Genomic DNA, 22,710 nt, shown 5'->3' with positions numbered 1-22,710 from the left:
GTGGGAGGAAGGAGGTTCCAGACTCACAGCTACTGAGACTTGACCGTGTGGAAGACAATATGGTGGTGGTGGTGGCTAAGTGACTGGAAGCATTATCTGCTATCCAACCAACAACCTTTTCACACTGCTCTGTGTTCAATAGTGGTGTTCCGCAGTCCCCTATTAACTGGGACAGGAAGGTCGAGCGAGAAGATCTGGGTGGTTGTTGTGGCATAATTTCAGCTTGCCCACGGCCTCGGCCTCTGCATGCACCATCACCATCACATCCAGTTCCCCATCCCTTGCCACGTGCTTTGCGCATGGAAATGGAGGACAATATCTTCCACGCTCAATACAAATGACTGAATTTGGAGCGAACTTATATGTGATCCGTGTGACAGACAAACCACAGTTTTAAATAGCTGGCCTGTAGGTAACTATTTTGAACAGCAAATTGGTGTGAATTGCTTCACTGACACACTGAAACAAATTTTTAATGGAAGTCAGAAATGGCAGTATTTTCTGAAAACGTAAATGTGATCCGTGTGACGGAGAAAACACGGTTTAAAATACCTGGCCTGTAGGTAACTATTTTGATCAGCAAACTGGTGTCAATTGCTTCACTGACACACTGAAACAAATTTTTAATGGATGCCAGAAATGGCAGGATTTTCAGCACAATTATATGTGATCCATGTGATGGACAAACCACAGTTTTAAATAGCTGGATTTTTAGTGCTGTAATATGAAAAGGACCTGGCTGTATTTAGCAGTGCCAACAAGGAAATGGCGCAGAACAATAGTGTTCTCTGGATTGCTTTTTAAGTAAATAATGAGGATTAAGATCCAAAAAAAAATTATTCCTGGCCCGTGAGACCTGGGCCTATTTCTAGAAATATCTAACAGCAGCAGCAGACAAAAATGGAATGGAACCTCTTGTGCTATGTGCACTGCAGTCTGCTATATACCCTGCCTGCCTATATACACTGCCTGCCTGATATCTCTGCAGATGGAGTAGTCCTCAGAAGGACTGTTTGTTGAGATGGATATGTGTCTCTAATATAGTTTGGTACACCTACACTAACTAGAAACAAGCAAATCTCTCCCTAGCTGAGCAGCACCTCTCCCTACACTGTCTGATTCCGGAGTGACTGTGACGAGCACGGCGGCGCCAGGTCTGATATAGACCTGATGACCCTGTGTGGCCAGCCAATCACTGTAATGTCACAACCACCATGGCTGCGGCATTACAATGAGTGGCAGGCAATCCCTGCATGTTCATTGGCTCTGTAAAGAATGCCAAACATGCAGGGAGGAGACTCGAGCTCCCGCCGAGCAACCCCGGAAATACTCGGCGAGCGCCGAGCATCTCGAGCAGTGAGATGCTACGGGCGAGCACCGAGCAGTAGTGAGCATGCTCACTCATCACTAGTTTTCATACAATCTTTTGCAGGTGCAGCTCCACATCTGGACTGGCATCCTGGCGCTTGATACCAGCGAGTATGCGATGATGTCATCGCATAGGTACCAACTCCATCACTTCACAGAAGAGGTGAAGGGACTCCCTTGGAACTGCATGGCCGTTCAGCCGTGAGAGCGCCAAGGCAGAAGCTCCCTGCGCCGAGATATACGCTGCTGCCGGCGGCACACCAGCATGTGATACCAATGAGCAGAATCACAAGAGGGAGGCCCCGGACCGAGCCCAGGCCCCTGCCCTTTACTGCTGTTCAAACTGTCCAAACAGCAATAAGGACAGTAATGCCCTGATGGCGGCCCTAAGCAGTTGATCCAAACTGTCAGTGTGCAAGAGTGCTGTGCCCCTGGGGGGCAGGAAACTGGGAGACAGGTGAGTGGTGCACTGCTGAAGACAGAAAATTAGAAAACCACTTTAATACAGTTTTGCTATGCAAATCTACCTCTCTCTTTACAAGATTTCATGTTGCATCTGAAACTTTTGCTCCTTCTCTAACTTGCAGAATACCTTAATATTAATGTAAACCCTCTCCTTTTACAGGTGAGGCATATTCCTATATGACATTTCAGCACCTTTCCACATTTGGCTTTATTGGCGATTATTCAATCATTCAAACATTTTTATAGATGTCAATAAAAATAAATCACAGATTGCAAGTGGCTTTGAAGAGACCAAATTCTGTTTCAGAGATACATTAGCAATATGCCTTGGGCAAGTCTTCCCTGCTGCTTGTGCTGTAGGCAATAAATGAGTACATTTAATTTCTATGGACAAAATTTTAACTTTCCTGAAAAGTCAGTTTGCTGTTGCTTACAAATAAAGGTTACTTTTTCCACTTCATGAGTTTTATCGGGTTTAGACCTCCTGCACCGCCATGTGAATTGAACATGTATAGTGGCAAATACTTTACACAGCTATAGGCACTTTGTGCTCACTGAAAGGTGCCTCTGTATGGCAACGGCACTCAACTGGGATGTTATTCATCAAATCTTGTCCACAATCTTGGTACTGTGGATTTTCCACTCAGACTATACAGACAGACATTCTATAGCAATTTCAACCCATATGGATAAGCCTTTAGGCTGAGTGCCCACGATGCGGATTTAATGTGTTTCCGTGGCAGCATTTCCGCTACAGAAACGCATTAAAATCGCTTGTTAAGAGGTCTGGGATGTATCCCAATGATAATCCGCATGTGTTGTGCACATGCAGCGGAAATTTTCGCTGCTTATTATCATTGCGGAATCCGCAGCACAACCAATTTAAGAGCGATTTTGTGGCGAAATCGTGCCCATTGACTTGCATTGAACCACATAATATACACATGTATACATGCGGATGTTATGCGGTTCAATGTGCGGATGGTACCCGGGTCTGTAGAAGAAAAAACTCTCATCCAACCCGGGTACCTGCAAATAAAAAGAGAATTATAAAGTAAAAAATTAAAAAAATTATTCATACTCACCTCTCCGGCGGCCCCTTGTCTCCTCCCAGCCGCGTCCTCTCTCCTCGGCGTCCCACGGTGTACTGGCCGAACCTTTGGTGATGTCATTTAGTCAGCTGACGTCAGTGGTCGCGTGACCATCAGCTGAATAAACGACGTCACCGCTGGTCCAGCCAGGACTCCGCAGGATGCCTAGGAGAGAGGACGCGGCCGGGAGGGGGCCGCCGGAGAGGTGAATATAAGGTTTTTTATTTCTTTTTACTTTTTAATTCTTTTTTTTTACTTTAGATGCAGCATTTGATAGTAGAAATTTTCTCTAAGTTGGTCGCACAATATAAATCCATGCTAGTTGCATGGATTTATATAGTGTGACCAACTTGTCAAGCCCTTTTCCAAGTGATGCTCAAAATCACTTGGAAAAACGATTGAAAAAAACGCATGCATAAACGTAGGTAAAAACGCTGAAAAAACGCATGTAAGATCCACATGCGTTTTTTCTGCCAAGGAGATGCAGAAATGCTCAGGAAATTTCTGCTTCAAATCTGCATTGTGGGCACATACCCTGAGGGTATGTGCCCACGATGCAGAAATGAAGCAGAAAATTTCTGCAATGTTTCTGCATGGTCTTGGCAGTCAAAAACGCTTGCGGATTTTACACAAGTTTTTGCAGCATTTTTGCAGCGTTTTTACTTGCGGATTTGACTTGCGTTTTTCAAGTGCATTGGAACCTCAAATCCACATGCAGAAACGCACAAGTAATGAACATGCTGAGGATTTTTCCGCAAGGAAAATCCACTGCGGAAAAGCCTGCAGCATGGGCACAGAACATGCAGGTTTTCATTGGGGATCATGGGGCACGGATTACCAAGCATTTTGCAAGCGTTTACGCTGTGGAAAATCCGCATCAAAAATGCTTGAAAAACGCATAGTGGGCACAGAGCCTTAGAGTGATTTCATATACAGCAACTTTAAAAAATTCCATTGCAGATTTTTATGCAGTTTTTCTAAGCCAAAAGTGGCTATTGAGCTGGGCCAGAAACAGTCTGGTCGGAATTTGGCTGGGAGTATGCACATCACATACTTAAGGTCAATTGACCGCTGCCCTTGGCACCGGCACTGGAGGATTCTCACAGCTCATATGATGTATTCAAACATATAATGGGATCCTATCAGTAATCAAGGAGTGAACTAGTATAGTAGCTTGCAGGAGGGGACATGTGAGACGCGTACAGCAAGTGGAGGAGTACACCCAGCTAGGCAGAAGCAAGTAGGCTAGATCTTTTTGCAGCCGCAAGTGGTTCATGCTATTTGATATATTTGGTGCATCTTTACATTGCCTATTTCAAGTTTTACCACCTATTAGTTAACTTCCTCTGTGGCAAAAAATGTATGCCAAATATATTGGTGCATTTCTTTTAGCCTAGTGTTTTATGTAGCTCACACCCGTTCTCAATAAGCTTGCCATTCCACCATTCCAGGGTTGCCATGTCCTCTTGTCAATTAGGCACAGAAAATATGTGTCACCCAGGGGGATATAGGGGACTCGGTACCCAGGCCTTTTACCTTGTTTAGGATGTCACGCCACTCGGCTCCCGGGCCCGTACTCTGGGGTCTCTCTTGAAAAGGGGTTTTAGTGTACAGTTTGTCTCATGACGCCACCTGTGGTTTCCGGTAATAGTTACCGTCGCTGCTGCAGACCTCCGGGGGTGATGGGATGGCAGCTGGGATGTTTCTGCTCCCCACAGGCGGAGCCGGCCCCCAGAGCAGTGTAGGTGCAGATGGTGGTGATGTTGGGGCTTGTTGTGCAGGAGAGATGGCGCAGCAGGAGTAACTGACAGAGACAGGAGATTCACTTCAGTACCTTTACTGGTGCGGATGTCAGGTACGGTCCAGGGTACTCGGTAGGAAGGGTGCACTTCTGGACTCTCCCCAGTGAGCGGGTATAAGGCCTCCTGGTCCGTGTCTCCCTCTCTCTAAGCTCCTGGCCAGCCTGCAACTGGGCCTAGCTTCTGTGTCATGCTGTTCCTTCACCTGTCGCTTGGTAGTAGGACCTTTCTCTGGCAACCACTATCCCTGGACGCCGGGGCCTTCGTGGTTCCTAGTCCTGTCAAGGGTTTAGCTTTAGGTCGACCAGGGACTTGTAGTCCTCCTGGTATGCCAGTGATCCCTACTGGGTATAAAGGACCCTGTAGGCGCGGACCCGGTGTCCGGTTTGTGTCTTGGGGTGAGCCTATGATGCACCTCAGCCCCCTCAACTCCTCTCTCCTCTCCTCTTTGCCTCTGGCCACACTCGAGGCCCTCAATACAGCAGCAGCAGACGTGCTGCGTCTTCACTGCTCTCAGTGGCAGCACACTCTCTGAACAACTAACTATCTGCCTGACTCCACCCTCCATATATATATCCCTAACAGGGCTCCCTCTGGTCGTATGAGGTGGAAGGGTGGAGGTGTTTGTTTGTAATGAGGGCCTCTTGTGGAGAAGTCCATCCATGCACCCTTTTGGGTTCTGTGGTACCTGTGGTAGCAGGGTGCCACAAATACAAAACACATAATAAATTGCAAATTGCAACAGAGTTTTGGTGCATTTAGTTTAGTAAATCTCGATCAATTTTTATGAAAGGAAACAGGAACCACCAAGTGGTAGTACAAGTGGTAGTAGAAGGTGTACAGATTCTGATTGCCTAATTGAATGACGCTGCCCAGTGTTTCTGCTTTCACTATACACTGTCTACCTTTACTTAGCAATCCCTCCCGCCTCATATTAAAAAAGAAACATTTTCATTTAAAACTATTTAATTTGGCCTCTAAGGGCACTGGCTACTGGACACCTAGCCGCAAATATGGGCCTGCTCCTGAGCAAAAAACAACACATTAATATGTAGTTTACTAATACTATTGTTTCCAGCCTGGTGAGCAACCACAAATCACATTAGTTATATAACTGTCAGCAAAGTACTGAATGTGTATTCCTTGGTTGTTTGTATGTCCTGGTGGTCCAGTAGTTCTTCGATTTTGTAATCCTATATGGCCCAGTGATTTATATAATCCCTGGTAGTCTAGTAGTGTTGCAATCTCTAGTGGTCTTGTGATTTTTTAACACTATATGGCCCAGTGTTTTAGACAATCCCTGGTGGTCCAGTAACCATTTTTCTCATAAACACATGAGCTAACTCTTGTGATCTACAAAAGAGGCCCCGCACCTGCTAGAACACATAGCAACTTACGTTTTAGCAACTCTTTTATAAAAATAAATGTTTTTCATATCTTGCACTTAAAATAATAAAGCACATATTTCCTTTCTAACCATCGTATGCACTTGCCATTCTTTTGCTGTAAAGAAAAAGCCACTAAGTATTATTAAAACACAAGTTCCTAGAAGCATCCAAGCACTTTACAATCAGATATCTGATTTGATGCAATCAGCAATCAAAGAATACCGCAAGGCACAGCACCAATCAACTAGTTGTAAAAGACGAAAAAAGCTCTCAAGAAGAACTGGCAAGTTTTATTCAGATAATTTTTTTGAAAAGCCATATCAAAGCAGGAGTGGGATTTATAACATTACAGATATTTTATGTTTTTTTATACTAGCATACTAAAAAGACAATTACACTTTTAAGTGCCTTCTTCAGAAAAAAATAGGGTTAGTCGTTCAGTATTTCTATTTAGCACAATTCAGCTGTACATATTTCTGTTATTGCACGTTTCAAAACATATTATACAATAAAAATAAAACCTTGCAGCTATTACAAAAGGCAGCTTACTCTGGAGAAGAAAAAAATCAGACACTTAACAGAAAGAATTTCCATTCCTTTCTGTACACTAAGGAATATCTGCAGTTTTGATGAAGAGCATCGGTTTTATATAACTCATATGTTTTTATATTTCCAATTCTCTCAGTGTTTTTCCAGTTGTGGAGTTAAAAAGTTTGCCTGCAGGATGTCTTCTACAAACTTTCTGCTAAGGAATTCTGAAATTGTAGTGGGGTCCCTTGCTGAGATCCCTCATCTATAAGCCACATAACAGAGAAGCTGCGAAAAGCATTTCTTGCTTTAGAGGACCCAGCAATACCATGTGTCACGATGTCAGTGCTTAGAATTCACTAAAAAGTAAAGGGGTATTACCTTCTGTGACATTTATGGCATATCAAACGTATATACAAATAGATACAAATTCTATTTACAAGCATGGCGGATTATAATGAGGGCAATCTGGGCTACCGCCCGGGGTCAGGGGCTCCAGGGGGAGGCACATGACCAGATTGCCCTCACTATAATGTTTTGTGCACTGCCATCAGTAGCGCTAATCCCTGGGCAGACTTCTTTCCTGTAGCTGCACTGCTGGCAATACAAAATGGCAGCACAGCTCCAGGGGAGCTCCCATCACCTTTTCTGTGATGTGCCAGCATAATGACATCATCGCACCCGTACCAGCAGGTGCGCACCGGCCACAAGAACACATACTGTAAATCCCCAGGGTCTGGAGCAAAGTGTCGAGGGATTGGGAGCAAAGTGAGTATGTGTTGTTGATTTTTCATAAATATATATATATATATACATATATATATATATATATATATATATATACACTGCTCAAAAAAATAAAGGGAACACTTAAACAACACAATGTAACTCCAAGTCAATAACACTTCTGTGAAATCTACCTGTCCAGTTATGAAGCAACACTGATTGTGAATCAATTTCTCCTGCTGTTGTGCAAATGGAACAGACAACTGGTAGAAATGATAGGCAATTAGCAAGATACCCCCTATAAAGGAGTGGCTCTGCAGGTGGTGACCACAGATCATTTCTCTGTTCTCATCCTTTTTGGCTGTTGCTTTGGTCGCTTTTTCATTTTGCCATTGCTCTCACCCTTAGAGGTACAGTAGCATGAGGCGGCGTCTACAGTACAACCCACAGAAGATGCTCAGGCAGTGCAGTTCATCCAGGATGGCACATCAGTGTGAGCTGTGCCAAGAAAGGTCCCTGTGTCTGTCAGCACAATGTCCAGAGAATGAAGCAGATACCAGCAGATGTGGAGGGAGCCATAGGAGAGCAACAACCCAGTAGCAGGACCGATACCTCCTCCTTTGTGCAAGGAGGAACAGGAGGAACACTGCCAGAGCTCTGCAAAATGACCTCCAGAAGGCCACAAATGTGCATGTGTCTGCACAAACGGTTAAAAACCGACTCCATGAGGGTGGTATGAGGGCCCGACGTCAACAGATGGGGGTTGTGCTCACTGCCCAACACCGTGTGGGACGCGTGCCATTTGCCACAGAACACCAGGATTGGCAAAGTCGCCATGGGCGCCCTGAGCTCTTCACAGATGAAATCAGGTTCACACTGAGCACATGTGACAGACGTGACAGAGTCTGGAGACGCCGTGGAGAGCGATCTGCTGCCTGCAACATCCTTCAGCATGACCGGTTTGGCAGTGGGTCAGTAATGGTGTGGGGTGGCATTTCTTTGGAGGGCCGCACAGCCCTCCATGTGCTCGCCAGAGGTAGCCTGACTGCCATTAGGTACCGAGATGAGATTCTCAGACCCCTTGTGAGACCATATGCTGGTGCGGTTGGCCCTGGGTTCCTCCTAATGCAGGACAATGCCAGACCTCGTGGCTGGAGTGTGTCAGCAGTTCCTGCAAGATGAAGGCATTGAAGCTATGGACTGGCCCGCCCGTTCCCCAGACCTGAATCCGATTGAGCACATCTGGGACATCATGTCTCGCTCCATCCACCAACGTCACGTTGCACCACAGACTGTCCAGGAGTTGGCGGATGCTTTAGTCCAGGTCTGGGAGGAGATCCCACAGGAGATCATCCGCAACCTCATCAGGAGCATTCCCAGGCATTGTAGGGAGGTCAAACAGGCACGTGGAGGCCACACACAATACTGAGCCTCATTTTGACTTGTTTTAAGGACATTACATCAAAGCTGGATCAGCTTGTATTGTGTTTTTCCACTTTAATTTTGGGGGTGACTCCAAATCCAGGCCTTCATTGGTTAATAAATTTGATTTCCTTTGATTATTTTTGTGTGATTTTGTTGTCAGCACTAGTGTTGAGCCACCCCCGTAGTGTTCGAGTTCGGTTCGGTTCGTCGAACACCCGTGTGTTCGCCGAACTGCTCGTCGAACTGTTCGTCGAACACCTTCGAACACCGTTAAAACCAATGGCAGGCAAACAAAAACACATAGAAACACATAGAAAACACCTTCAAAGGTGTCCAAAAGCTGACAAACTGCTCAGAAGACACAACTAACACATGGAAAAGTGACAAGTACATATAGTCATGCGAAAAGAAAAGAGGTGGAGGAGTAAAAGGAGGGGGAGACACAGATATAGGCATGTCATGCCCTTCTAAAATCCAAAAAGTGAGAAGCCGAGACGGCCAGTCCGCTCCTGCCCGTGCCACCTCCGTGTCGCCGGGTTTGTGCCAGAGCCGCGGTGAACCCTGACGGCCAGCCCCCCTCTCCCAATACTGGTGCCTGTCCGCTGGTGGGTCGAGAGAGCCCCCCTGTGGTGGAGGCAGCTCTAAGCTTTTTAATTTAAATTGTCCCTCTAATTTGAATGAATACACTTTAAATCCATTTACAAGGATCTATTGGAGGGCAAGTCTCATGCCAGCAGCCGCGTAATTCCAGCTCCAGTAGCGTCCACTAAAGCTGCTGCAGTTAAAAAGCTTTTATAAGGATCGAGCTCGGCTGTCCACCGCAAGGCATCCTAGTGCCAGTCCCAGCCCCTATGCCTTGGGGTGCCTCCTGATGCTCTTCACTAAGTATCCCGTGGTCCCGAAGCATTTCCTTTGAAAAAATTAAGTGTCCAAACTACAGGTGGTGTAGCTTGCTTAACAGCCGGGATAATCCGCTGACTAGCAGACACTGCTACTAGGCACAAAGTATTTCCTGGGCTAGATGCAGTTAAAAATTTGTAAGTAGATACTCTCGTTGGATGCTGAGAAAGCATTCCATAGAGTCTCCTGGCACGCCATATATGATTCTGTTAAAAAGCTTGGGGTAGGGGTCTAGGGGACCCTTTTATAGCCAAAATCACGGCCCTGTATCACAATACGTCACCTAGGCTGAAGATAAATGGAACTGTAGCACCGAGGGCTCGGTTGCTACAGACGTATTGCACCTCACCCAGAGGTGTGATATCTCACTCTCAGATAAGGATGGAGTGTGGATCAGGACCCGACACCTGCATGCATTACACCACATTGCCGTGGGGCAGGGCGACCAATATGCCCCTGAGATGGGCACGACAGTCCCTGTCCCTGGCTGGAGTGGGGGGAGGGAACACTGAGGAAGGGGAACCCTGCAGTGCAGGAGCAGGGAGGAAGCAGTTCCTGGGTGCATTGAGAAGGGAGTATAAAAGGTGGGCACCATCTTAGTTCAGTGCAGAGAAGTCTGAGCAGAAGTGGCAGGGAGCAGGGGCTCTGCATGAGCTCTGCTCCGGAGGCGGGCCTAGTAACAGAGGCCCAGGCCTGCAAGAGGGAGAAGGAAGGAAGAGGAGCGGAGAAGGCTCCAGGAACGAGGAATGAAGGGATCCCAGAGGTGCGGACGGGCGAGTCGCCACCGCACGCCCGAATCCACCTGCGTGGAGGGGTCAGGCCAAAGGGGGAGACCGGTCCCCGAACTAGTGGAGGCAGGAAACGACCCTCAGCTAGAAACCGGAGGCTCTGACATTTTATGTGGCGCAGCCCCTTGCTCCACCCGCTAGGAAGGCACCACATAGGGTCAGGGAAACTGGCGCCAAGTTTACCAAGAGGAGGCCCGAGGCAGCCGGACAGAAGTGTTGGTAAGAAAGGCCAGACAAAGGACACACAAAGGGGGTCCTGTGAAGCGCTCCAAAGTTATCTGGGAGTTGTCTGAGCCCCTCACCTGGTGAGCACAGTACGACGTGGGCAGCCGTTACCTGCAGACGTGGTCTGGATAATAAGAACTGTGAGTAAAGGCCCTGAACTGCATCACTGACTCCGTGTCGTTACTGCTGCTGCCCTGCACCATCACCCCCATCCTCCGCATACACTGCCCTGAGGCTATACTCCTCCCGTGGGGAGTTATGCTACGCTCTGCTGCACCCACAACACCAGCCTTAGCGGTCTGCCCTGTAGCGGCGGTTCACTCTGACCGCAATCCACGGGTGGCGTAGTCGGACATTTAAACATCAAAACCACATAAATAGTTCCGCCACTGGTTTGACCGCCCTGAGCCACGGAACCGGATCGCCGCCACGAAGACTACAACCACCAGCATCCACCAAAAAGGGTCCGGCTCCGGGTGTCCCAAGGCCCAGGGGGTGCGTCAGAACATTTTCATCACCTTTCACAATCACCAATGGGACAAGGCAGGGATGTCCTCTGTTCCCTCTCTTATACATCCTAGTGACGGAGCACCTGCTCTCATCAATTCGCCATAACCCCAATATTAGGTGGATTGAGGTGGGAGGCACCGAGTACAAGTGCTCTCTATTTGCTGATGATGTCCTAGTATATATCACTCAATCACATATATCCATCCCTGCTGTTATGGCTGAAATAGATCACTTTGTTACATGGTAAAATTTTAAAATCAATGCAGCGAAGTCTGAGGCCCTCGATGTCTCCCTCCCTAAATCCATATAGGATTCCATCCAGTCCAACTTTCCCTTTGCCTGGCCCTCACAGGGTATCAAATACTTAGGAATTCCTATTCATAGAGACCTCTCCCATCTATGTTATCTTAATTTTGGGCCCTTTATTGAACAATTCCATACAGACCACGGTTGGCAAGTTAGAACTGTAAGATTCACTACGTGAACCACTGGTGTTTTGTGGAAAAGCACATGTACACCGCGTTCCAAATTATTATGCAAAAAGTGTTTAGGAGTGATAAGGGAAGAATTTGTTTGTTTGTCAGTTAAACTCATTGATGGTGATGTGTGTCAGGGCTCTTTATATCACTGTAAGCAATTGCAGACACCTGTGCTAATTAGTTTGGCAGGTGTGTCCAATGAAAGGCAAGACTACTTAAGAAGGCTCTCTCACATTATTAAGCAGCCTACATTTTCTGCCAAAATGGGAAAGAAAAAGGATGTGTCGGCTGCTGAGAAGCAACAAATTGTGGAGTGTTTAGGTCAAGGCATGACTACAATCAACATTGTGCGATGATCAGGATGAAGTGTCTTGGCAATCAAGAAGTATGTAGCTGATTCACAGTACACACGTGTGCGTGCTGATAAGGGCAAATTGAGGACTCTTTCCTACAGGCAATTACGTCAGGTTGAAAGAGCAGCGGCAAAAAAGCCTTGTCATAGCAGCAGACAAGTTTTTGAAGCTGCTTGTGCCTCCAACGTCCCCCGAACAACAAGATGCAGGGTCCTTCAGAGGTTTGCAGCTGTGCATACGCCATCCTGTCGACCTCCTCTATCCACTTCACACAAGCAGAAACGGCTCCAGTGGGCCAAACATTACATGAAGACTGATTTCAAAACTGTTTTGTTCACGGATGAGTGCCGTGCAGCGCTCGATGGTCCAGATGAATGGAGTGGAGGATGGCTGGTTGATGGACACCCCACGCAAACACGGCTACAGCGCCAACAAGGAGGAGGTGGAGTAATGTTTTGGGCTGGAATCATGGGGAGAGAGATTGTCGGCCCCTTTAGGATCCCTGAAGGCGCTAAAGATGAACTCCATAATGTATGTGGATTTTCTCAAACAGCACTTCCTGCCATGGTTCAAGAAGAAGAACCGTGTATTTCACAGCAAGATCATTTTTCTGCATGATAATGCACCATCTCATGCTGCACATAAAACATCTGCATCTCTGGCTGATATGGGCATAAAAGGGGACAAACTTATGGTGTGACCCCCATGCTCCCCTGACCTCTACCCCATTCAGAACCTTTGGAGCATCATTAAAAGGAGTGTCTATGATGGCGGGAGGCAGTTCACATCTAAGCAACAGCTCTGGGAGGGTATTCTGTCCTCATGCAAAACAATTGAAGCAGAAACCATCCAAAACCTGACAAATTCAATGGACAAGAGAGTTCAGAAGCTCCTTTCGAACAAGGGGTCCTATGTGAAAATGTAACATCACCTAGAATAAAGTTTTGAGTTGAAAACTGTTTGATTTCAGTTTCTAACAACCTGCTAATGCTTATAATTTCAAAAATGACCATTTTTTTGGTCTTTATTAAAATGAAAAGGTTGATCGAAAAGTTTGGGGGATCTAAGAGTGTGGCAACCCAGTAGTCATGATTACTTCAAATTCTGACAATATGAGGGTCATGCTGCAGGTAGTGCAGCAAGAAGGCACTTATGTGTCTTGCGCATCTCGGAGCCCCAAAATTATTTTCCGGGCTAGATGCAGCTAAAAATTATTTTTAATTTTAAATCTGGTGAAGCTTATTATAGATGGCCTAATAGGATCAGTGCTGCACACTGCTACAAAGCCCAAATTATTTTCCAGTCAAGATACAGATAAACATGATTAGTAATTTGAAAGCTTAAAACGGTTGGTAGGGTGATTTTAACCAATCATCAAGCTTTTACTCTCCCCAGGATGACACAGGGGTAGAAAAGTCGTTTCGGATCCATGATTTGTTCATCTTTATGAACGTGAGTCTGTCTACATTATCAGTGGAGAGCCGCGTGCGCTTATCTGTCAGCACACCACCAGCAGCGCTGAACACACGTTCAGACAGAACGCTGGCTGCGGGGCATGACAAGATTTCCAAGGCGTAAGTGGCTAGCTCCGGCCATTTATCCAGATTGGAAGCCCAAAAAGAGCAAGGGTCCAGTGACACAGTCGTGGCTTCAATGTTTACTTGGAGATACTCCTGTACCATCGTCTCTAGGCGTTGACTATGTGTCAGACTTCTTGTCTCCTGTGGCCTTGCAAAGGATGGGCTAAAAAAGTGGTGAAATGATTCCGCAAAATTGATGTTACCAGCAGATACTGTGGTTCTGTTACGGTTTGAGTGCTGAACACTTGACGGTCCCACGGTTGGCAAGTTGGAACTGTGAGATTCACTACGTGCACCACTGGTATTTTGTGGAAAAGCACATGTAAGATTCTGCAACAGTCTCTGCTGATACTCCTGCATGCGTGCATCCCTTTCTATGGCAGGAATAATTTCTGCAAATTTACTTTTGTACCGGGGATCTAACAGTGTGGCAACCCAGTAGTCAGGATTATTTCTAATTCTCACAATTCGAGGGTCATGTTGCAGGTAGTGCAGCAAGAAGGCACTCATGTGTGTTGCGCATCCAGGAGCACCAAGTCCCTGTTGTGTTGGTGGCGAGGTAACAATCATGCTTCCTTCCTCTGTCCTCTCCCCCCAACCTCGCACAACAGAAATGTGATCAAGGTCTCCCTCATCTGATGAGTCTTCCATCAGTTCGTCCTCCACTTCTTCCTGGGCTCCTGCACCTTCCTCACTAGTTTGGCTGCTACCATGCGCCCTGGTAAAATCATCTCCCCCACCCTCACATGCCTGCCGCCCTGGTGCTGCCGACCGTCTGGACCTTGCAGATGTTAGCCCTTCCGCATACAACTCCTCCTCCTCTACTTCCTCCACCTCCTCTTGTGCCACCACCTGACTCCGAATTCTGTTTAACATGTGCTCCAGCATGTAAATCACCGGAATAGTCATGCTGATAATGGCATCGTCAGCACTAAACATCTTCGTCGCCATTTCAAAACTGTGCAGAAGGGTGCATAGGTCCCTGATCTGAGACCACTCCTCCAGCGTGATTTGCCCCACCTCTGAATCTCGTTGGCCCAGGCTATACGTCAGAACGTATTGCACCAGGGCTTGTCGGTGCTGCCACAGTCGCTGCAACATGTGCAGAGTTGAATTCCACCGGGTAGGCACATCGCATTTTAGCCGGTGAAGTGGCAGGCCCAACGACTTCTGTAGAGATGTAAGTCGCTGAGCTGCGGGATGCGAACGGCGGAAGTGAGCACACAGCGACCGTGCCCTCTGCAGAAGGCCATCTAGTCTGGGATAGTGGGCTAAAAATTGCTGGACAACCAGGTTCAACACGTGAGCCATACAAGGCACGTGTGTGACATTGCCCCGGCGAAGGGCCGCACCCAGGTTTGCAGCATTGTCGCACACGGCCTTCCCTGGTTTCAGGTCCAGTGGAGACAACCATTCATGAAATTGGTTCTCCAGAGCTGACCACAACTCCTCAGCTGTGTGACTCACATTTCCCAGACATTTCAATGTAAAAACCGCCTGATGACGTTGAGCCCTACTGCCAGCATAGTAAGGAGGTGTGCAGGATCCCTTCTGCGCAGTTAGAAAGCTTGTGGCATGACCAGACAGGCTTTGGGTGCAGGTGGAAGACCGAGAGGAGGTTGAGGAGGCAGAAGCAGTGGAGGAAAATTGACATAAAGAGGATTGACGCACAACTCGTGGGGACGGCAAGACTTGGACAGCAGCCCCTTGTCCTGCTGTCACCATAGTTACCCAGTGCCCAGTCAGCGACATGTAACGCCCCTGTCCATGCCTACTCGTCCAAGTGTCTGTGGTGAAATGCACCCTGTCACACACAGAGTTTCTCAAAGAAGCGGTGATGTTGTGTGCGACATGCTGGTGGAGCGCAGGCACACCTTTCTTTGAGAAGTAGTGCCGACTGGGCATCTGGTACTGGGGCACTGCGACGGACATAAGGTCTCGAAAATCCTCTGTGTCCACCAGGCGGAAAGGCAGCATTTCTGTAGCCAAGAGCTTGCAGATGGTGAAATTCAACCTCTTAGCTTTCTCATGGCTAGGAGGAAATGGTCTTTTACTTGTCCACATCTGAGGGACCGAGGGCTGGCTATTGTGCTTAGACGGGGTTGATAAGGGTGTCCCCGGCAAACTGCCGGTCTGTGAGGAAGATGCAGGCGGACATGTTAGGTTGCCTTGATCCAAAGGTGGTGCTATCGATGTCGGACAGCGCTCAAGACCAGCTGGTGTTACCACCTCCAAAGAAAATGATGACCTGCCAATCACGCTGGCTGTTGCGGGTAAAGAGGTGGCAGGTCTGCGCCCCAAAACAGGTGTGACTGCTGTCCCCCCAGTCACAGAGGATGAAGAGGCCGCGGATGCACAAGATATGGCAGACGGTGGTTGGCCCGGCCGGCTAGACCGCATTGTAGCACACTGAGCTTCCCACTGCAACTTATGCTTCATGTCCATGTGCCGGTTCATGCATGAAGTACTCAAACTATGTATTTTTTGGCCTCTACTTAGCTTTTGCTGACAAATGTTACAGATAACACGAGTTGGGTCATCTTTATCGATCTGAAAAAATGCCCAGGCTATGCAAGGCTTAGCACCCATGCGACCTGAAGAGCCACCACGACTTGTGGTGAGAGGTAGAGTTGTGTTTGAGGATGCAGTTGTTGACGTGCTTCCAGTACTACGTCTCTGTCCAGGAAGGCGCAACCTGACCTCGTCGTCACTAGCATCTTCCTCCACCTCCTCTGCTGACCTCATCTCTTGGCTGACTGTGGGTTGACAGTAAGTGGGATCTCCGACCTCATCATCATCACCCTGTGCGTTATCACACCCGTCGTCCTCAGAGCCAACCTGTTCCTGCCCTGACAAAAAACTAAAGTTGTCGCTCCAATCAGGTATTTGAGTCTTATCATCGTCTTCCTCATTGTCTCCACCAACAGGAGTTACAGTTTGGGAATGAGGGTCTACATTATGGTCAGAACCTTCTGCGTCTGGTCCTGGATCCGACTCATAAAGATTCTGGGCATCAGTGCAGATCATTTCCTCGTCTGGATTCACAGAAGCGCTGGAGTCGACCTCTGATTCCCAGGCTATAGTATGAGTAAACAGCTCTGCAGACTCAACCATCTGTTCTACCTCATACTCAGACGGGCAGCTGGAGATTTGGGAGCTGTGAGGAAGCAAGTGCGATTTGGGTGACACCTTTGAGGACTGGAGTATTTGTGATGTTGAAGTTGATGTGGAGGAGAGCCCACTTAAAGGAGCACTTGATATCCGTTGAAGCACCTGCTGTTTTTGTGCCTCATCTGGAATTTGTAGCGATTGGCGTGGCCGTAAGAAAGGGATCTTATCACATTGTCCGCTAAAAGAAGTAGACATTTTAGTTTGGCTGGAAGATGGTCTTTCTTCTACACCTACCCCACGGACACAACCTTTTTTCCCATTCCCAACACGCCTATTCCCCTTTCCACCAGCAGCAGGCCTATTTCCACTCATTTTGGTGGTTAACTAATTCACAACTCTGGAGTTGTTTGCACAAAAAAACAATGGATGGTAACCGAGCAGAGCTGAGTGGCCAAACTGTGGTATTAGGCCAAAACTATTGGCTGGGTTAGATGCAGAAAAAAATTATTTTTAATTTGCAACCTGATGGAGGTCAGTATAGATGGACTAATAGACCAAGTCCCACACACCGCTAGAAGCCCAAATATTTTTTCAGAGCTAGATGCAGAAAAAAATTATATTCAATTTGCAACCTGCTGGAGGTCAGTATAGAAGGACTAATAGAACAAGTCCCACACACTGCTAGAAGCCCAAATATTTTTTCAGAGCTAAATGAAGAAAAAAATTATTTTTAATTTGCAACCTGATGGAGGTCAGTATAGATAGACTAATAGACCAAGTCCCACACACTGCTAGAAGCCCAAATATTTTTTCAGAGCTAGATGCAGAAAAAAATTATTTTTAATTTGCAACCTGATGGAGGTCAGTATAGATGGACTAATAGACCAAGTCCCACACACTGCTAGAAGCCCAAATATTTTTTCAGAGCTAGATGCAGAAAAAAATTATTTTTAATTTGCAACCTGATGGAGGTCAGTATAGATGGACTAATAGACCAAGTCCCACACACCGCTAGAAGCCCAAATATTTTTTCAGAGCTAGATGCAGAAAAAAATTATATTCAATTTGCAACCTGCTGGACGTCAGTATAGAAGGACTAATAGAACAAGTCCCACACACTGCTAGAAGCCCAAATATTTTTTCAGAGCTAAATGAAGAAAAAAATTATTTTTAATTTGCAACCTGATGGAGGTCAGTATAGATGGACTAATAGACCAAGTCCCACGCACTGCTAGAAGCCCAAATATTTTTTCAGAGCTAGATGCAGAAAAAAATTATTTTTAATTTGCAACCTGATGGAGGTCAGTATAGATGGACTAATAGACCAAGTCCCACACACCGCTAGAAGCCCAAATATTTTTTCAGAGCTAGATGCAGAAAATTTTTTTATTCAATTTGCAACCTGATGGAGGTCAGTATAGATGGACTAATAGACCAAGTCCCACACACTGCTAGAAGCCCAAATATTTTTTCAGAGCTAGATGCAGAAAAAAATTATTTTTAATTTGCAACCTGATGGAGGTCAGTATAGATGGACTAATAGACCAAGTCCCACACACTGCTAGAAGCCCAAATATTTTTTCAGAGCTAGATGCAGAAAAAAATTATTTTTAATTTGCAACCTGATGGAGGTCAGTATAGATGGACTAATAGAACAAGTCCCACACGCTGCTAGAAGCCCAAATATTTTTTCAGAGATAAATGAAGAAAAAAATTATTTTTAATTTGCAACCTGATGGAGGTCAGTATAGATGGACTAATAGACCAAGTCCCACACACTGCTAGAAGCCCAAATATTTTTTCAGAGCTAGATGCAGAAAAAAATTATATTCAGTTTGCAACCTGATGGAGGTCAGTATAGATGGACTAATAGAATGATGCTATGCCCAAAAGATTTTACTTCACTAGGTGCAGTAAAAAAATTGGTATTCTATACACAGGTGGTATATCTTGCAACACAGATAGGCTACTCCACTGACTAACACACTCTGCAATAGGCCAAAAAGGATTAGCTTTGCTAGATTCAGCCAAATGCTGTGAAAAAAACTTGCACAGCACTGGCACAGACCTGCCTGGCAAAAACTGATAGGAACTGATGTAACCTAGTCCTGAAAAGGACTCCAATTACAATTAGTCTTTACTCCCACAATCTATCTATTTAAGAGCACAGACCTGCCTGATAAAAGTCGTAGGAAATGCTGTAACCTAGTCCTTAAAAGGACTGCAATCACAACTATTCCCTACTCCCAAGCTATCTGTATATTTGTGCGAAAATTGGCTTGAAATTAACAAGGTATAGCGCACACAGCAACAGCGGTGCCGTCTAACACGCAGCTGCAGCAGTGAGAAAATGGTGGCGACGGGGAAAATGGCTTGGTCTTATAGGGCAAGGACATGTGACATACACTGCCAATCACACATGCCCTTGCTTGTGTGAAAAAAAGCACTTCGCTCCGTGTGTGCGCTGCTGATAGGCTGACAGATTGCACCTCCCCACTGCAAATGCGGGAAAGAGAAAAAAAAATGGAGATCTTCATTGTTCCTGCAGAGATCCATCCCCTGCCCCTCCCCCCGCCCCGCTGTACACTCAAACTGCGTATTAACATTAATTTTCATCATTACTGAGAAAAAATCCAGTTATGATTTTGGTGCACGAACAGTTATCGAACATAACCTCGAACAGCCGAATTTTTCTCAAATTGTTCGTGTTCGCCGACCGGCTCGAACACCGCCCAAAACAGCTCGAATTTGAGATTGGCGAACAGTTCGAGTAGAACAACGCTCATCTCTAGTCAGCACATTCAACTTGGTACAGAACAAAATATTCAATGAGAATATTTCAATCATTCAGATCTAGGATGTTTTATTTGAGTGTTCCCTTTATTTTTTTGAGCAGTGTATATATACACAGTATATATTCAGTATATATGTATGGGATGTGTGCCTGTCTATAGAGAGGATATGTGGGGGCTCATACTGTATATAGTAGGCTATGTGGGGGCTCTTACTATATATAAGAAGCTATGTGGGGGCTCGTACTGTATATAGGAGGCTATGTGGGTGTTTATACTATATATAGGAGGCTAGGTGGGCTCATATTTTATATAGGAAGCTATGTGGGAACTTACAATATATATATTAGGCTATGTAGGGGTTCATACTATATATAGGAGGGAGGCTATGTGGGGGCTCACGCTGTATATAGGAGGCTATGTGGGGGCTCACACTGTATATAGGAGGCATTGTGGAGGCTCATACTGTATATTAGAGACCTTGTGGGGCTCACACTGTATATAGAGAAGCTATGTGGGGGCTCATAATGTATATTGGAGGCTATGTGGTGGCTCATACCGTATATAGGAGGCTATGTGCGGGGCTTATACTGTATATAGGAAGCTATGTGAGGGCTTGTACTGTATATAGGTGGGATATGTGGGGGCTCATATGGTACATAGGCAGGCTGTGTGGGGGCTCATACTGTGTATAGAGGGCTGTGGGGGGCTCATACTGTATATAAAGGGCTGTGTGTGGGCTCATATGGCATATAGGAGGATGTCAGCATACTTAATTCCTTAATTCTGCTCAATGCTATTTAACAAAATTAATGTTAATATAAAATAATTAGAATTAATATGTTAATATGAATATTGAGCAGAATTAATTTCAGCCTATTGGTTCGGCCTCCACAACAGTCACGGTCTCTCATGTGGCCCCTCGGGAAAATCAATTTCCCACCCCTTCTCTATTATGTATAGTGCTATGTTACGTATGGCGCTGTATACAAAGGGGAAAAACTTGCACGGTGCTGCTGTCTCTGTCATTTTGTATCTACAAATGTAAACCAGAGCACCTGTGTGTTAATCACATGACCTATCAGATTATCTATTAAGGGAATCATGTGGCAATTGGGTGCTGGGGGGGCACTCCTTCTAAACTTCCCCAGGCCCTGGCTACTCATAATCCGCCCCTGCTTACAAAACTCTTACCTCCCCCAATCAGCAATCTAATGTCATGTTCACAGGTTTCTGACAAAGATTTGGAAATAGATTCTGCTCCTAAATCCACACAAAAAACAACGTCAAATATTCTTTGAATAAGTTTCCGACCGATTTTAGTGGGAAAAGCTCCTGTAGCACACATAGTGTATTTTTCACGTTATTTTAAACATTTCCTAGTAAACCAGCAGGAAGCTTATTCGAAGAGTATTTGAAGCATTTTTAAAGTGGCTTCAGAGTAAAATCTTCATAAAAAAATGTGTGAAGAATAGAGATGAGCGGTGTTCGACTCGAACTGTTCGCCAATCTCAAATTCGAGCTGTTTTGGGCGGTGTTCAAGCCGTTCGGCGAACACGAACGATTTGAAAAAAATTCGGCTGTTCGAGGTTATGTTCGATAACTGTTCGTGCACTAAAATCATAACTGGATTTTTTCTCAGTAATGCTGAAAATTAATGTTAATACGCAGTTTGAGTGTACAGCGGGGCGGGGGGAGGGGCAGGGGATGGATCTCTGCAGAAATAATGAAGATCTCCATTTTTTTTCTCTTTCCCGCATTTACAGTGGGGAGGTGCAATCTGTCAGCCTATCAGCAGCGCACACACGGAGCGAAGTGCTTTTTTCACACAAGCAAGGGCATGTGTCATTGGCAGTGTATGTCACATGTCCTTGCCCTATAAGACCCAGCCATTTTCCCCGTCGCCACCATTTCCTCACTGCTGCAGCTGCGTGTTAGATGGCACCGCTGTTGCTGTGTGCACTATGCCTTGTTAATTTCAAGCCAATTTTCGCACAAATCTACAGATAGCTTGGGAGTAGGGAAGAGTTGTGATTGCAGTCCTTTTAAGGGCTAGGTTACATCATTTCCTACGACTTTTATCAGGCAGGTCTGTGCTCTTAAATAGTGTTGAGCCACCCCCGTAGTGTTCGAGTTCGGTTCGGTTCGTCGAACACCCGTGTGTTCGCCGAACTGTTCGTCGAACTGTTCGTCGAACACCTTCGAACACCGTTAAAACCAATGGCAGGCAAACAAAAACACATAGAAACACATAGAAAACACCTTCAAAGGTGTCCAAAAGCTGACAAACTGCTCAGAAGACATAACTAACACATGGAAAAGTGACAAGTACATATAGTCATGCGAAAATAAAAGAGGTGGAGGAGTAAAAGGAGGGGGAGACACAGATATAGGCATGTCATGCCCTTCTAAAATCCAAAAAGTGAGAAGCCGACACGGCCAGTCCGCTCCTGCCCGTGCCACCTCCGTGTCGCCGGGTTTGGGCCAGAGCCGCGGTGAACCCTGATGGCCAGCCCCCCTCTCCCAATACTGGTGCCTGTCCGCTGGTGGGTCGAGCGAGCCCCCCTGTGGTGGAGGCAGCTCTAAGCTTTTTAATTTAAATTGTCTCTCTAATTTGAATGAATACACTTTAAATCCATTTACAAGGATCTATTGGAGGGCAAGTCTCATGCCAGCAGCCGCGTAATTCCAGCTCCAGTAGCGTCCACTAAAGCTGCTGCAGTTAAAAAGCTTTTATAAGGATCGAGCTCGGCTGTCCACCGCAAGGCATCCTACTGCCAGTCCCAGCCCCTATGCCTTGGGGTGCCTCCTGATGCTCTTCACTAAGTATCCCATGGTCCCGAAGCATTTCCTTTGAAAAAATTAAGTGTCTAAACTACAGGTGGTGTAGCTTGCTTAACAGCCGGGATAATCCGCTGACTAGCAGACACTGCTACTAGGCACAAAGTATTTCCTGGGCTAGATGCAGTTAAAAATTTGTAATTAGATACTCTCGTTGGATGCTGAGAAAGCATTCCATAGAGTCTCCTGGCACGCCATATATGATTCTCTTAAAAAGCTTGGGGTAGGGGTCTAGGGGACCCTTTTATAGCCAAAATCACGGCCCTGTATCACAATACGTCACCTAGGCTGAAGATAAATGGAACTGTAGCACCCTGAGGGCTCGGTTGCTACAGACGTAT

The sequence above is a fragment of the Phyllobates terribilis genome, unplaced genomic scaffold (genome assembly GCF_046119375.1).
Source record: "Phyllobates terribilis strain yellow unplaced genomic scaffold, ASM4611937v1 Scaffold_4__5_contigs__length_816908805, whole genome shotgun sequence".
NCBI lineage: Eukaryota > Metazoa > Chordata > Amphibia > Anura > Dendrobatidae > Phyllobates > Phyllobates terribilis.
The sequence above is the reverse complement of the archived record's forward strand: the minus strand, read 5'-3'. Positions refer to the sequence as shown.